Raw genomic sequence first — 15,451 nt, forward strand, 5'->3', positions numbered from 1 at the left:
GAAATATGGATACCCAGCACCCTTTCTGAAAGATAGGACAGCCTTAACAACAGCTTGAATACTTTTCTCATTGATGGATGAAGTCATGGAACTGGTTCCATGACTGTGTTCCAATTTCTGTGTCTGTGCCTTAGGCAATTATAGTTAACATTGATCTCATATCAATACCATATAAAAGGGATGTTTTTCTGTGTCTCAAATCAGATCTATATATCTTTAGTGACTGCAATGCAAATTAAACTAATATTTGGGGTTTAGTTTTGTAAACAGACAAAGTAATGGTCATCAAAATTTATTGAAATAAGTTTTTTGTGAAATAAGTAGTGTTTGTTAACATGTGCTTTCATAAAACTGACCTTCTTTTGAAACATCTGAAGGCCAGTTTACACTGGCCAGAGAATAAAACAGGGCATGAAGAGTATTTCTGATGTTCTAGTTCTGTCCATCAAAGTCATTAAAGACTGGATTTGCCATATGGCAGTTTCTGTCTTTCTCAAAACAGAAAGGGAGTGGGAAGAAACAGAAATAAAGATACACAAAAGGAAGAGCAGAAAAGAGAAAGGGTTGCCACGGACCTCTGGCTTCCCTTTATCAAAGACAAAAGACCAAAGGGTTTTTCACTTGTCTGAGGGTCAGGCCATGGCCTAGGATACGGGTGCTGCTCCTCCTGAGTTGTGCTGCTGAGCACTCAGCCTGCCCCTGAGTGTGACATGCCAGGGGGTCGATTGCCATAGCGCTAGGGGAGGGTCTCCTGCAGGACCAGTTCCTCACCTGAACATCTCCCTAGGGACAGTGCCAGTTTTCATCAGAGAGAATTTAACCCACCTGCAACAGATGTAGTGCAGACGAATGGTACTGGGCTTAATTAGCCAGCCAAATAAGATGTGTTGAGAGTGATTGTAGTAACGTACAGAAATATCCTTCAGTAGAGCAGCAAGAGAAAACTAGTTGAGAGACAAGCCTCACATATTAATCTTAGGCTGGACTATGCATCAAAACACTGCAGAGATCCCCACAAATCCATATACAGTGGGTCAGGAGAAGAGTGCAACAAGCTAGCAGAGGAGTTAAATGAATCTCTTGCATCATGTCTGCTGTTGAGAGTCATGCAGAAATTCCTGTGCCAAAGACACTTTGCAAAGAAAATCAGAGTGTGGCCTTTATATAGAATGAAGTCTCTATGGAGGAAGTTGTAGAGTAACTTGAGAAACTCAAGTGCAGTAAATCACCACAACCGGATGGTGTTCATCTGGGAGTTCTGAGGGGAAATAAAGTGAGAAAAAGCCGAGATACTGACAAGGGGATGCCTTCTTCCCTTGAAAAATGCAGCAGCACAAGAAGGCTGGGAAGCCCTATTGTATGTTGCCTGTCTTCAAAAGGAGATGAGGAAAGTCCTGAGAATAGCAGAGCTTTGAAGTTGCCACAGTTTTAGGGAGCCCAAGAAACTGGTTCTGAACAGCAGCTCAAGAGATAGTTTGTTGTTTCAGTCTCCCAAACTAAGGCTGTTACAAGGGGAAGAGTGTCTCTGTGTGGGACTGTATTACTTTAAAAAATCAGTGGGGCAGCCTTACAGAGGGAAAGTGGAATGACAGGGACTTCTCAGAGGAAGGTGACCAAGTGATCCAAATATTCAAAACTGTTAGCAGAGGTCACTTATAAGCAATTGTCACAGAGAATGTTCAGAAATAAAACTGAGAAAAATAGCTTGAAGGTGATTTGATCCTGGAATGAACTGCAAATCAGTCTTGAATAAGTGAATACGGGAAGCATTTCTCTTTCTGTTGAGGAAGGGAAAGGTGAACACCCAGTAGTGGGTATCAGAACTAGTACTGTAACAAAGAAATGAGTCTGAATCCCCAATCCTAATTCATTCAAATTAGCACATCCAGAATTCACCCCAGATCTGGATTCAAGTCACACATGTGGTTCCCATCTTAAAAGAGGACAAGTCAGTTCCTGGATTGAAACTCCTTGCGCTCTGAGGTTTGAATAACTCCATATTCAAAGACTCCAGCCTACACAACAGTTACATGTGAAACATGAGGGGCGGGAGGAGTGCATGTGTACACATAGCATGCAAAGGAAGCAATTAAATATAAACTCAAAACAATTTAAAAAGTGATTCATGGTAAAAAGTGCTCTGATGTAGAGACTGCATCATGTATTTGCTCTTGACATTAACTTGCTGCAGCTAGCTGAAAGGGCAGCAGATTACAAGTACTAAGACAGTGGGAATTTTGCAGGGTTTGGTGAGTCCAGTTACAATCAAACATTTCAGTTCCTGTAGGCCCAGTGCACTGAAGGCAAAGTTGCTTCAGTTTTAGTTCACTTTGTCTCTAGAATTCATTAGGTTTTGAAAGCTTTCAGAGGAAGTCAGAGGTAGGAATTAGACAAAATATAGAAAGTGGGACATTTCTGACTGGGTTGTGTGTTTTCAGAGTCTAAAAACCAATATTTTTTTAAGCAAACTGTAGGAGGGCTCGTAAAAATAGATGTTTACATTTACATACCGGGACAGATTCTCAGCTGCCATGGAGTAGTATTGCTCTATCTTCTTGCACAGACCTAACCCTATCCAGCACAGCTGAGAACTTGCCTCTCACACGTGCATATATGTGTGAAATATGTTTAAGATTCTGTATTTTTTCGAGTGTAGAGAAGCTGCTTCTCCCTCCAGGTGCTTTTGTCTGTGCACTGAGTTGTGGGAGTTATAGCTCCTCTGTTTTTAACTGAGGGTGGTGTCTTCAGGGAGGCAGGGTGAGGAGGAAGGCTGAAATGCAAGGAGAAGAATGCATGCGCAAAGGAACTGGCATGAACAGAGAATCCCAGAGAAGAAGGTGGGGGAGAGAAACAGGAAAGAAAATGGTGTCCCACATAGCCATGCTGTGGTCTAAGGGCATTACTTCTTGACAGCAACTGAAAACCAAGCAACATCTGCATTCACAGCAATGGGGAGTTAAAGTGTGATTGATCAGCAACCATGACTTTTGGAAAACACTTCAGGTGTTGCCTGCTAGGTAGCAGGAATAGCAGGAGACCTGCTATTGGTAGCAAGGTGGAGAAAAAGCAGCTCTGCCCTAAGCTGTGCTGTTGCTGGAGTCATGTAAAACAGGAGAGAGAGTAGGTGTCACATCAGATAGTGCTAATGGGTGCCAACAACTATGTTCACCCCTTTCCTCTCAGTCTCTCTCAGCATGAGAGTAGAGAGAATATCAGTGTGGAACAAGTGTGTACGACTGTGCTTCTTGCCCACACAGTGGGACCCTGGTAGTGATTCAGACTGTACTGGACTCTGGACACGTAATGTACACTGAATATCCATAATAAATAATAATTACCACAGTAGGGGGCAGCAGCCAGCTGTGGAGGAAAAGTAGGGCCAGCTGCTGGAAGAGATGTAGGCACTGGCTGAGCATGCAAGCTGGGCACTGGGGAGGGCGAGAGGGCCATGGCTGTGAGCCAGTGGCAGCTTATTGCCAAGCAGAGGGAGATAAAAGCACAAAAGAGGTTCACCAGAGGGAGCTGCCCCTGGCCACCCCTCAGCAATCGGTAACAGCCCTGATCCAGGAGAGAAGGCTGATGGCAAACAGGAGCATCGCCAGACTGAGTGCAAGGCCAACACTGCTCACGCATACCATGATGGAGCTAACAGGACGGGTGCGTGTAAGCCAAGCAAGCCTGCTGCAGGGAAGCAGCCCTGCACAGGCCTCTGGCTTGCAGGAGACCTATACCTCCTCCAGAAATGAGTACAGACCCATCCTGTTCCCCTCAACATATCCCCAGATGCATCTCCAACTAAAGCAGAGTCAACACTTCAGAAATGAGTGCAGCTCCGCAAGAGACTGATAGGTACCCAGTCAATGCTTTTCTGAAACCCCCTGATGCTCATGTCCCTTTAATTTCATTTACAGAGAAGTGTCCTGGCAGCTCTGAAGATCCCCAAAGAGCAGCACTATTATTTGTCTGAATTCCTCTGAAGATCTGACGCTTAGCACTTGGGGTCCCCCAGTGACAAGGCAAATGAAAACCTGCTTTTGAACACAATGCACACACTTAGCAGTCCAGTAATCCAGTACAACTAAAAGTTATCTAAGATTTAAAATATTTTTCTAACCACTCTGAAAAGTAATTTCTAAGACCAAATCAATTCACCAACCTCATTTTCACAAGGCTGTTCATGGCGTGCTCCCCACATACTGGCTTCTAAGTAAAGTCAATAGCATCAGTAACCTCTTCTACTTGCCCCATATAGAATACTTAACTATTTCACCAGCACAGCATAACAATTAATTAGTGCATGTTCTTTGTAGTAATTATAAAAATGTGGCACATTTCACTTGAATTTAGCTTAGTGAAATTTAGCTTTGCTTATGTTCGTGTCTTACCTTCAAGTGCACTTTCCATGCTTAGGTATTTTTCACTGAGTTCAAATGCAAATAGATAAACCCTTTTTGCTTTTTCCTCCAAAGTAGGAGTATATTTATTTTCAAATTCTATATACATCCACCAGGAAAAGTCACACATGACATCTGAAGTTTGGTTGTTTGGGGTTTTTATTGCTGTGTTCCTAATTGGCCGATCATGGTGGGTGAGATGTGGGTGATGTTAAAGGGAAGCCGCTTTTCCTCCATTTCTCAACAGAGAGGTTGAGGAGTTTTTCAGTCCCAGTAAAAAGAAAGAGCTACTTTCTGAGTCTCAGTTTATGTACCCCACAAGAGAACTTGACAGAGGACAACTCAGAAAAATAGGGTGCAGTGTCAGGGAAAAACATCCATCATTTTTGCAGGTAGTGGACAAGCATAATCCATGTGTGAGTTTAAATGCAAATTCATGGGCAACAAAGAGCCTATATGTTGAGAATATATACAGTTCAAACATAAAGAAGAAAATTCTTTCTGAATAACTTACATCTGAACATCTGACCTTAAGAGCCAGCCTCAGCTAAATGCTGGCAAACACCAAGATTTGGAAGGAAGCTGGGGGTGTTGCACTATTTTGAAAGCTCTGTTTTGAACCAGCTGTCATTACAAACGTCTGCTGGTACCCCATCTTAGCATACAGCCTGTCACTGTTGAGCATAATGAGAATGAGCCAATGGAGTGTATTGAGTATGCTTTCTTTCATGTCCTTGTAGCTCAAATTATCCCTTCACACAGCCATAACAGGTAAGGTTTGAATCTATTTATGCTACCTTCTAATTGGTTCTGTTTAATTTATGGATATGTCTCTCTACATGGGTTTGTATATACATATATACATATTTATGCATATATGTAAAATTGGACATAATTATTAAAAGTAAATATGCATATTGTCACAGATTATTGCTATGTTCATCACAGATTCTTAAAGTAGTTGGCTTTATTATGCCATAAAACCATATAAATTTATTACCTTCTCTAGAATAAATAAGGAACACAAGACTCATTGTACCATTTATGTTTAATGGTTTGGACTTCTCAGCACCCACATGAAAACAAGGAAACATATATTGCAAGAGACAGTATAATTATTTCAGCAAAGAACATCCATCCCACACTCCTAGCAATATGAGATTCAGCATCATGAGATTCTAGGATTATGTCATCAGCTGCACGAGTTTCACAGCTTATCTTTCTGGTTTTATGTTACAGAAGTAAACTCCAACAAAAATGTATAACACTGCCAATTTAACAGCACATTCATGTTAATACTAGCTGTAATGATTTTAAAAAGGTGAATAGGATCAGCATTTCTATACATATGTGTGCACTTACATATATATATATATAGGCGTACACACACATGCACATATAAATGCAAACATATGTGTGTGCTATGTATTTAAACTGTATTTAAACTGTGTTTAGAAATACCATTACTTCAAAAGGTCAATTCCAAGTACATTAAACTTGAAAACAGTGTTCCATACAGTTGAGAAATTTAAAGAAGTCCCTGCTGGTGCATGGAGGAAGATCAAGCTAGCTGATATCATTAAACGTCATCGGATGAGGCTGCAGGTAGCTGAAACGTTCCTTAATGAAAATTTAAAGACAGCAGATTAAAATTATATTCCTCCAATACAACAGAATGCTAAGGTAAAGACAGTCCATTACAACCAAGATCATATTTAGCTCTAAAGGAGTGTTGTTTGCAGATCAGAATTTATTGCTTGAAGTGAACAGCTAGGTTTGCAACTATGTATATAATTACTTTCTACAACGTACTTTCCTAGCACTCAGACATAGTTATGGAAGATGACATCTTCCATAATTTTAGAATATGACGTCCATTACCAAGAACTAGAAAATCTCAAAAACAGCAACAGAGGTCTTTTTATCTGTACTAATCTGTCTTTTTTACATCATGAGAAATAAAATAAATCCATAATGACATGCATTTGTTTTTTGAACTACTAGGTCAACTGTTTCAATAGGATTTTGTTGGCCAACAGAGTAAGAGGCACCAAGGAAGTGTTTTGAGCACTCTACCTGTATGCCTGTTCAGAATGCTGGCAGCTTTCCTCTGGGCACATCAGGAAAGATTTTCAGTGAGGAGACATGAATGGTGCTCAGCTGTACATCAGATCTGTTGCTAGTTTATAGAAATGTATCGTATCTTTAGAATCTCATAGCTAAAAAAGATACTGACAAGCTATCTAGTGTGACTAGAATAGATGAGGAGTAACAAGAAAACTGAAAGGACTTCTAGGTTAGGGAAGATTAAGTGATCCAAATATCTATGGGTTGGCTTAATGTTAACTAAACACATCACCACACTAGTTAAAAGATATCAATGAAGGGAAGGAAGGAAATTTGCAAAGGGTTGTAAAAAGAAGAAATATGATGATGTTAAGAAAGTAAAAAAACTCCTGACAAAAGATACTGTAGGCAGCACAACCTCTCCCTAGAGACATGGCATCACCGGGGCATTTAATCTAGGTACAAAAAAAAAAAAATACCATATGAAACAATCTCATTGTGACATGGAGCTGTATTGGATGACCTAAAAGGTACATTGCTAATTGGTGTGCACCTGTTATCTGTGATTTTCCTTGCTTGTATGGCCAACTCATCATTACTTGTGTGTATTCAGTTTCTCTGGGTCCAATCCAACTCATGCTGCAGCCAACAGAAGTTTCCAATGGGAGCAACAGGACCTCAATGTCTTTTCCATGTCTTTGCTGTTCTAAAAAGAAAAGGGTTAAAAAACCCCACACTACTCTGCAAGAACTCTTACTGCATCTGCTACATGAATGTATATATATAAACCAGATTGTTCCCCAAGATCTTTTTGGATATTTAAACCTGTGTTTATCCTTAGAGATATCTGGGGAAATGTGCATTTCCTTTCATACAGTGCAGCTAAAATGTTTGCTAGGAAAGAAACTTAGAGTTCATCTAAAAATAACATCTGATGAAAAACTACTTTGGTCATGGAAGGATGAAGAAAATTCTCTACACTGAAATAAAAAAAGGTATTACACAGAAATGGCAGAGCTCTTTCTGTTGCTAAAGCAGTAATGCAACTGATGAAAAAAAGCTAACAATGAATTCTGAACTCAAACTAGTTTTCAAATACTTTTACCTAATATCTTAGTATATATAATCAAATAGTGCTAAAAATCCAGTGTGCTTGCAGGTAGAGAATCACTGTTTGCTAGCAGTTCGGTGTTGGCCTCTTGAGAAACACAAATTTCTGTGTAAGTGGGGCTGAATGTTCAGGGGTCAGAGCTGTGTGCTGGTGTTGTTCATGTATCTAGCAGCTGGTATTGTAAATCTTTAGAGCAGCATTTCTTGAAAATACTAAACAGACATTTTGGTAGCCGGTATTGAGCCTGTGGCTATACTGCTTCAGGCTGTGATCTTGTCAGCTTTTACAAGATAAGTAGGGTCAGGCAGGGTCACCACTTGGATTGGTAATTCTAAGGAAAGGCAGTAGCTGCAGGAAGTGTCTTAGGCAATAGAATAACTGTAACCATTTTCCCTGAGCCTTTTCTAATACCCTGATGAAGGCATAACACCAAGCTGTGACATGAGAGCAAGATCCTTACCCTCTGCAATCATCAAGCGCCTCATTTTCAAAGGGGTCTTCCTCTGACCTGGTGTGGAGGTGTGTGGTACAGTAAATGGGACACTGCAGAAGTCAGGTACTACTTGCACATGTGCGTGGTCCTGATTGAACAGCATGTAAATGTATGGCTCCAGCATGTTTCATCAGGAAGGAGGTACAGGTGAATGACATTTCTGACATCTTTGGGGATGCTGGCAGCTCAAAATTATGTCTTTGTCTGCATTTATAAGACAAAAGACAAGTCTGTTGAGTCAAGACCTTACACACTAACTTTCAGTCTCACACATTTCTACAGTAAGTATAGAAGGGCTGATAATTATATTCTTGCCCTATAGTCTACATTGCCAAGAATTTTAAATTGTAAGTTAACCAATTTCTCCTCTAAAGTTCAAACAATAAATAAAATTCTATGTGAAAAATGAAGCCTTTTATTCCTTTGTTAAAATGTGATCAGAGTAAACTACAGATGTTAAAAGGCACTGTAGTTCAAAGAATTAAAAGAATCTTATGGGGTTTGTACAAAGATAAGAGTTTTAGAGAATAATATAGAAAATATTATAATGCTATTATATAAATCAGTGGCACATCCTCACTTTGAATACTGTCTTCAAATTTGGTCACCTCATTCCTGAAAAAAGAAAGTGGAAATAGAACAAGTCCAGGGAATGGTAATAAAAATGATAAAAGTCAAAAGGATGGGAAATTTCTTGAGAAAAGTTAAAGAACATAAATGTTAGCTTGTCTCTCAGGGAAGATTTATCCTCATGGGACATTCACAGATAAGGAACTTAGGGACATGGTTTAGTGGTGGACTTGGCAGTGTTAGATTAATGGTTGGATTCCATGATCTTAGATGTCTTTAATCATTCTACGATTCAAATCATACACAAACTGAGTGAACCCTATCCATAAAATCTGAATACATGTTGTCTGAGATAATCTAGAAGATGTCCTTGGACCCCAGCAGTTCTTCTGGAAGGCTCTGGGCCCTTGCATGAATCAGATATTGAAGGTATTTTCCACAGTGTACCCTGTCCTCTCATAGAACTTTCAGCCACTGAAGGCCAGTCTGACGCATGGATAGTGAACAGAACACAGAGTTAAGTAACATCTTTTTTCCTATATTAAATCATAGGATCATAAAATGGTTAGGGTTGAAAGGGACCTTAAGTTCTAGTTCCAAGCCGGCACCATGAGCAAGGACACCTTCCACTAGACTGGGTTACTCAGAGCTCCATGCAACCTGGCCTTGAACACTTTCAGGGATGGGGAGTCCACAACATCTCTGGGCAACCTGTTTCAGTGTCTTGCCACCACCACAGTAAGGAATTTCTTCCTAATATCTAATCTAAATCTAATCTTCTTCGGTTTAAGGCCATTACCCCTTGTCCTGTCACTACAGGAAAAGGGAAAATCCTTTTCCAGGGACTTGACTGTATCCCTGACTTATTTTTCTGGTCTTTTAGAGACTTTGCTTTTCCCTACCTTTCTTTAAAACTTCTGAAAGTCAGAGGTGATTGAGAGGTACAAATCCATTGACTTGACTGGTAACCTTTTCAGTTAAATCACTCATCTTCCTCAAAAATGTGCCTTTTGTCTATTAAAATAGTCTGAGCCCCGAAGGACTTGCGCAGTCTCCCTCACTTTGTGTGGTGGGATCTCCAGGCTGTGCCAGAGTCCTGCTTAAGCATGACTATAATATAAATAACATTTCATCCTCATGATCTTCAAACTTAATTAGCAGCAAAGGAAAAAAATCTTTCCTATCCTGCAAGGTGAAACGAAAAGGTATTGAATTTCAAACGGATAGGAGGTATTGCTTTTCCAAACAATGTACAGTTAATTAATGGAACTTGCTGCTGCAGAGTTAGTACTGAGAGAAACAACACCGTATTTGTAAGCGAGGAGGCATTTTTAGGCATAAAAGCAAATCTCCACACGAAGTTCAGATTAGGTTAAATTCAGTAGCATGCATTAAACAGAAGATAAGATTAGATGACAATAATGGTTGCTCCTAGCCTTAAAAGATCTGTGAGTTTCACTAGATCCAATTATGTAATAATGTCTAATGATCTCAGGGGTTCATGGTGTGTGCCAGTCAACAGACAGTGCCAAGACAGGATCTTAATCCATAGTAAACTGTGACACTGTTAAATGCATAGTGAGGAGGGAGAATCTCCTTATATGTGGTCTGGTATTGATCTCTGTCAAAGTCCAGGCATCTTAGGATTGACCAATGCCAGGGGCTGCTGAGGAGCAGCCAGGAAGGCCCACTACTCTCAGCTTAACTGCAGAGCGTCATTAAACATCTATGTATGAGAAGCAAGGGGCTCTCTGATCTATTGATGGATTATCAGGGCAGGTACCAACTCCTACACTGGGCCTTCAGAGGATCAGGAAAGTCTAGGAGGTTCTTCAAACTAGTGGCTATCATATCTCTTTCTAGACCTGGAAAAATCCTTTCTCCTCCAGCCCTTTGTGGGAACCCTGGAGGCAACAGCCATACTCATGCTAGCATGGTGTGTCTTCAGCCCTGCCTGTAGATCATGAAAAAGCAGACCAAGTTCAGTAAGGTTTTTTCAGGTAGAAAAGGTTTAAAGAAAGGTGAGGAAGTCAAAGCTCAGTGGCTGCAATTAGCTGTATCTTTTGATTTGTGTGACAGCACACACGGGTGTCCTAGTAACCCTTTACCCAGACCAGTAGCCCTTCAGAGAGTCCCCAGTTCCCATCTAAACCCCAGACTTACCCACAGAAACCTATCGAGGCAGAAAGTCCATCCTCAGCTGCCCATGGTTGAGTTGTATATCTGAACCTCAGAAGCAGGACAACATTCCCCATGTTCTGTGGTGTCTCTGGCACTCTTTTCTACTTCAGACATCCTAAGGTGGGGACAGAAGCCAGGAGATCTCATTTGCCCTGAGAAGTGTTACCTTATTATGGTGATGCATGATAGATATCTGATTTGTCTCTGAACTGTTAAGAATATGTTAATGCTAACAAGGTACCAAGAGAATAGAGACCCTTTTTTCCATGATTGCACTTACCTACGACTTCAGTCATCTTACAGGCCCCGCAAGAAATCAAGGAGGATGTCTTCTAGGGAATAACTGTTCTGGAGTCATTTCAATTAAGGGAAGTTGTTTCGGTCTTGTGGGTTGAAAAAGTTATCTACTGGGGGGAAAAGAAAAGGAAAAAAAATAAAAGGAAATAAGCTCCTTACACCAGTGGTTTGATACCACCAAGCTGTACTTTTATATAGAGTCAGAGCACATACATAAAGTAAGCACAAAATGCACATGCAGTTGTGATTCCAGGATGTTTGTAATGACAAGTTAGATTGTAAATTATTTCTTTGGAGGGCAGAAAGCACAGTGAAAATAATGTATATTATTCATAAAAATGATTGTCCTGTTCACTTGTATACCTCTGCAATTTATTCTGTAACAGCTTTTTACTTCAAAGAAATCACTAGCTAATGACATCTCAAACTTAAAAAAATCCACTTATTCACAACCCTGTCCCTGAGGGAATTCCTGCATGTTATCAGAAATTTTTCCAAAGATCATTAACAGATATTACAAACCAATTGAAACTGAGTATTTTCTTTGCAAATTACTTTTAAATTTAGAGCTATTGAAAAAAGACATTGAGTGATTTAATTTACTTAATCTGTCTACAGATTGCAGCTATGTGCATATCCTGTGATTGCATTTCCAACAAAAAGCATATATAACTATCCCTAATAGGGATATTTTTCTAAATTATCATACAAGATCAGTAAGATCTCTGCAGATATTAATGTTTACTTTTTCATTTAGAAAATTGCACTCAAGAAAGAAATGGGCATCTTTATTCTGTTGTTATTTTAGAAATAATAGCACACCATAATACTTATTTTACCTGCTATTTTAATTAAAACTCCAATAATCATCATATCCTTTGAGACTATGTTCTACTGATTTTTCTGAAAAATCACTGTATTTTCATTAGGCTGAGAAGACAATGTTTAAGAAACACCTTACACAGCAATGAGTATACCAAAAGAGATCCTCTATCTTGCACCAATCCAAAACAGCAAGTTAATTCAGCAGAATAGGGATGGAGATTGTATCTTATTCTCCACCTTATTGCCTTAAACTCCTCCCAGAGAACCTTATGCATTTCAGCACCACTTCTGCAGGAAGTATGGAAAATCTCTTCCCCCATGAATATTTAGTTGTAGATGCCTAGCTAGGGTTCCTGCTTTCATTGCAGATAAGAGATAAGGGCTTGGGCAGATATTGAAGATATTTACTTTGAATGACAGTGAACATGGCTGCAGTACTTTATGTACTGCTCAGTCCTGATCCTGTGTTACACATGCTTTGCCAGGCCATTCTCGATAGACGTGTGAGCAAAGCATGGATAGTTTGAAGAGATGAATTGGGATTAACTGCTGGGAAGTTCAACTCAGCTGAGCTAGTGACTGGCCAGAGACAGGAGCAGAACGTGGATTTTAGATGTCTTAAGAAGATCCTTCTTATCAAAAATTCAGGTGAACTTGTGTGTGGGTTGGGAATCTGGACTTGGACATCTATATCCCACATGAGTCTCAGTCATCCCCTTTTGTGGCTTTGGGCCCAGAGACAGTTATTCAGAGAAGAACCCAGATTTTTCACAGAAAAATTTTCATATCTTGCTTTAAGCGGTGGGAGAAGTGTACAGGAAGGGTGACAAAATCTGCACCTTCCTCAAATACTCTGCATCTTCCCATCGACAGGGTCAGAGGTCTGGGACCAGTCTAAAGACTTCTCCATTCCCAGTACTATTTAGCTCTCACTCTCCTGCTGTCTTCCTTTCCTGGGTTACGATAAAAAGATCACACAATGAAAAGATTTTTTTTCCCAGTGAATCAAACTGCATGGGGTCAATTTACTTAAGGAAATTTTGAAACTGTGTCAGCACCTGAAAAAATTACTCCCTGAGCTACCTGTGGTCCAGGTTTGTCCTGTAAATATTGGGAGGCCGTAAATCTTTACAAAGGTCCCACACTATTAGCTTGACAACTTGTTCCTACCCACCATCCTGTGATGGTATGTGGGCATGAGAAAGAAGATGAAATGGCTGCTACTGAACAATTAGTGTCTGCACAGGTTATTGCCTTGATTTTAACCCATGCTGAACTCAGATAAGCAAAATGGGAGGGTATTACTCTCTTTTTTCCCCACAAAGGTGCAGCATCTCAAATTTTTTCACATTCCTGCTCTCCATTCACCCCTATGACCTGCTCAAGACACTCTTCTAGTCATGGTCTGAACCCCTAGTTTACAGCCACAATAGCACTGCTATTGTCAGTAGCTGCTTCTGTGAAAGCCAACTGTTTCTTAGGATCCCCTCTTTTTAGATGTGTCTACCCCACCTTTCTGCCACGCATGCACAAGTGGCATTGGAGTGTCAGTTCATATGGCGCACATGGAAAGCCAGAGCCCCAACACATTTGCTAGTGGCTCTCCCCTGTCACTAGCAGTGCAATCTCTTGTGCAAACCCAGCTTCAGGATGAGTCGGTTCAGTGCTGCGTTCTCACTCTCTTCTCTCCCTGCCTTCCCACTCCCAGGTGCCCTGGGTTGCTTCTGCTTTAATACAACCAGCTGCTTGGTGTTCTGGGCTCCTTCCAGGGCTCCTTCTACATGGAGACTTGTGACAGAAGCCACCACTGTGGCTCCATCAGGGGTGACCTGGACTTTCCACCTGCCGGCATCGGGTGCTGTGCCATCAGCTGCCAAACTGGCACGGCTCCACCGGCTGCAGCAGCTGAGCACTTCTCTTGTCACTCAGACCAGGACATCTCCATGGATTCTGATAACACATCTGGTAATTAATGCCCGTTGTGATCATTGGTCAGATCCTCAACTTAAGCCTGTGACAATTAGGGGCAGCTTAGAGATGACCCGGTGGTTTCCTCTATGACATGAATATACGTCTTGTTGAAAGTGAATAAAACTCAAAAAAAAATTACACAGAAACTACCAAATGAACAGCAAATGAAATGGGCCGGTAACTCCCAGCCCAGGCCAAATTACAATGTTGACAAAGAAGTGATAACCGCAGGTATGTTAACAACTCTCTGAGCTAGCCAAGCTCCTTGTAATAAAAATAATTAATGATAATAGATGTGCTTTTGGATACATTCACCTTTCTGTAAAGAAAAGGCAATTTGTCTGTCTTTAAAAAAAACAGACTATCAGGAAATTTGAAAGTGATTCTACTAACATGTAAGCAGAGTGTTTTACATTATAACAATAGAACAGATCAAATCTATTCTTTAATTCAGTTTTTAAGACTTATAAGCAATATCAGTAAGTGAAAAGGAACAGCCCAAGAATTTTCTTGGAGGTTTTTTCTGCCATTTGTCAAAATTTCATTTCAATTAATACTTCCATCCTGTTAGGTTGAATCGCCAGTCCTCTCAACCATAAAAACCAGAGTTGTAGTAGGTATTAAATCCTAAACAGAGGTGAGTAAAGCATCCGAGAAAGAAAGAAAAAGTTTGATAGGTTGTGTCAAAAGGAACTGCTGTTATAATTTATTATTTGTTAAGTACTGACAATACGCTCAGTTCTGCTGATTAAGTTTTTCTGAGCAAGTTCTACTGATTATCTTTTGAGGACAACACACTTTACTACAAAGAAGATATGTGACAGCTATCAAGACTTTTGCTTTCAAGACTCACTTAGTAAAACAATTACATGCCAGTTATGCAGGTTTTATGAAAAAAAAAAGGAGAGAAAATGCATAAACTGAGTAAATATCATGACTTTTGTGTTCACTAATTTTCCTACTCCAGATCTCTCACTTCAGTACTGTCTGACAACCTCAAAGTTACACTGAGATTTGAGGAAGATCTAAAGCCTCATCCCTGCTTATCTTCAGTTTTTAAGCATCATGTTATATTAGAAGCAAGTACACAGGCTATATCATTAGGATCTGTCTTTGGATCTGGGACTCACTCCCTGGGAAGGGCAGAGAAGGCTGAATGGGGCCCCCCTGAGACAGACAAAAATCTGAGCAGTTCCAGACTCACACATACATTTCCTTCATGCCACAAAGACAGAGCTAGGCAGTGCTCTACTCGTAGGCGTAGACCTGACCTTAAAAAGACTTTTGGAGGTGCAGGTGCCACAGGGAAGCATTTTTCATATCCTGCTGGGTTCTTGCTGGGCTGTCAGGGTTGTTTCTCTAGCGAACCTACTGTTAAGTCACTCCGGCCTGAGATATAGGCACATTTTTAGAGGGCATCTAGGAGTCAGCGATGTTGGATTTCTGCTGGTCTAGAGCCATTGCAGCTATTCTATTCCTGAGAGTCCAGGTGAACTTTGTGCCTGTTTTGTATCTACTTCAGCATGTAAAGGAAACAGTTTC

At 40.4% G+C, this 15,451-nt stretch overlaps 1 long non-coding RNA gene across 3 annotated transcripts in view; it reads right to left on the bottom strand.

Moving 5' to 3' along the window:
• Positions 1 to 5,424: 5,424 nt before the first annotated feature.
• Positions 5,425 to 15,451, bottom strand: part of LOC127479648 (uncharacterized) — a 30,022-nt gene continuing 19,995 nt past the window's right edge. The window contains exons 3-6 of one of the 3 annotated variants that reach the window (XR_007907626.1): positions 11,097 to 11,220; positions 10,799 to 10,931; positions 8,033 to 8,269; positions 5,425 to 7,167 (exon numbers count right to left, since the gene is read on the bottom strand). This is a non-coding gene — a long non-coding RNA (uncharacterized LOC127479648). Of the gene's footprint in view, positions 7,168 to 8,032; positions 8,681 to 10,798; positions 10,932 to 11,096; positions 11,221 to 15,451 lie in introns of all 3 variants that reach the window. The other 2 variants (XR_007907624.1, XR_007907625.1) reach the window with 2 other exon arrangements.

The sequence above is a fragment of the Manacus candei genome, unplaced genomic scaffold (assembly GCF_025592945.1).
Source record: "Manacus candei isolate 608988 ecotype Guabito, Panama unplaced genomic scaffold, ASM2559294v1 h1tg000069l, whole genome shotgun sequence".
Classification (NCBI taxonomy): domain Eukaryota; kingdom Metazoa; phylum Chordata; class Aves; order Passeriformes; family Pipridae; genus Manacus; species Manacus candei.